This window comes from Elephantulus edwardii, unplaced genomic scaffold, assembly GCF_000299155.1.
Source record: "Elephantulus edwardii isolate Elephantulus edwardi_28Jun2011 unplaced genomic scaffold, EleEdw1.0 scaffold00185, whole genome shotgun sequence".
Lineage (NCBI taxonomy): Eukaryota > Metazoa > Chordata > Mammalia > Macroscelidea > Macroscelididae > Elephantulus > Elephantulus edwardii.
This window is the reverse complement of record NW_006399935.1, coordinates 2,295,922-2,297,379: the sequence shown is the minus strand read 5'-3', so window position 1 is coordinate 2,297,379 and position 1,458 is coordinate 2,295,922. Positions and strand designations below refer to the sequence as shown.

The window sequence follows — 1,458 nt, the reverse complement described above, 5'->3', positions numbered from 1 at the left end:
GGCCCTTTTGATTTTCTGACTCCAACTCCTTGCACATTTCATTGTAATATTTTGCTTTGTCATCCCGTGCTGCCTTTTGACATCTTCTATTCAACTCTTTAGTATCTTCAATTCTTCCCTGTGCTTTGGCTTCTCTGTGCTCCAGTGCAATTAACTATATAAATGTTAATATGTGAAAATTAATATATAAAGAGATGTATTGTGATAGGAAAGTCTGCTGTTAGGGACCTCTCCAAAGTACTGGAGAGCAATGGTGTCTCTGTGGAGACTAAAGTGTGTCTGTACAGACCATGGTCTTTGCAATCACTTGTTATGCATCAGAGAGCTGGACAATGACTAGGCAGGATAGAAGGAGAATTGATGCCTTTGAGCTGTAGTGCTGGAGAAGAGTATTGAGGGTACCATGGACTGCTAGGAAAACAGATTCATCCTTGAAAGGGTTAAACTGGGCTGCTCTTTGGAGGCAAGGATTCTGAGGCTTTTTCTGACGTACTTTGGGCATGTTGTAAGGAGGGACCGGTCCTTGGAGAGGGACATCAGGCTTGGGAGGGTGGAGGGATAGCACAGGAGGGGAACCCTCTATGAGGTGGATTGATTCAGTGACTGGGGTAATCAGGATGGGTGTATCAGAGACAGTGCGATTGGCACAGGACAGAGCAGAGTTTAGGGCTGTTGTACATAAGGTTGCTATGAGTCGCAAGCGACTGGACAGCACATAACAACAACAACAACAACAACAACTATATCTATCAATCTATATAAATCTGTTGTTGAATGCCTTTGAGTTGAGTATTCAATAGATCTAAACCTGCCCTGTGCCATCCTCACAATCTCTGACCCACTGAAGCCCATTGCTGCAGTCACTGTGTCAGTCCGTGTAGTTGAAGGTCTTCCTCTCTCTCACTGTCCCTCCACCTTCCCAAACGTGATGTCTCACTCTAGGAACTAACCTCTCCTAGCAACATGCCCAAAGTGTATATAATGAAGCTTTATCATCTTGGTCTCCAAGAAGCTCTCTGTCTGCACCTTCTCCAAGACATGTCTATTTGTTCTTTTGGCAGTCTGTGAGATATTCAGTACTCCTTTCCAACACCACAGTTCAAAGGGATCAATTCTTCTGTCATCCTTATTCATTTTTCACCTCTCAGCAGCATAGCAAGTGATTGGAAAGACCATGGTCTGAATAAGGCAGACCATAATCCTCAAAGTAACATCATTGCTACTCAATAATATATGTACTTATGGAGATTATCACAGCTTCAGTTTGCTTGGCTCCACAGCCAACACTCTTGGCACCAGCAGTCAGGAAATAAAAAAGCGTATCGTGATGGGAAAATCTGCTGTTAGGGACCTCTCTAGAGTACTCAGGAGCAACAGTGTCTCTCTGGAGACTAAGGTGCGCCTGATACAGGCCATGGTATTTGCAATCACTTGTTATGCATCAGAGAGTTGGACAAT

The 1,458-nt window shown here is 43.9% G+C and overlaps 1 protein-coding gene across 1 annotated transcript in view; it reads left to right on the top strand.

The window, feature by feature from the left end:
• The window catches only part of LOC102843058 (EGF-like module-containing mucin-like hormone receptor-like 4-like), a 41,937-nt gene that overhangs the window by 36,028 nt on the left and 4,451 nt on the right, over positions 1-1,458 (top strand). The gene's annotated exons all lie outside the window — the stretch shown is intronic.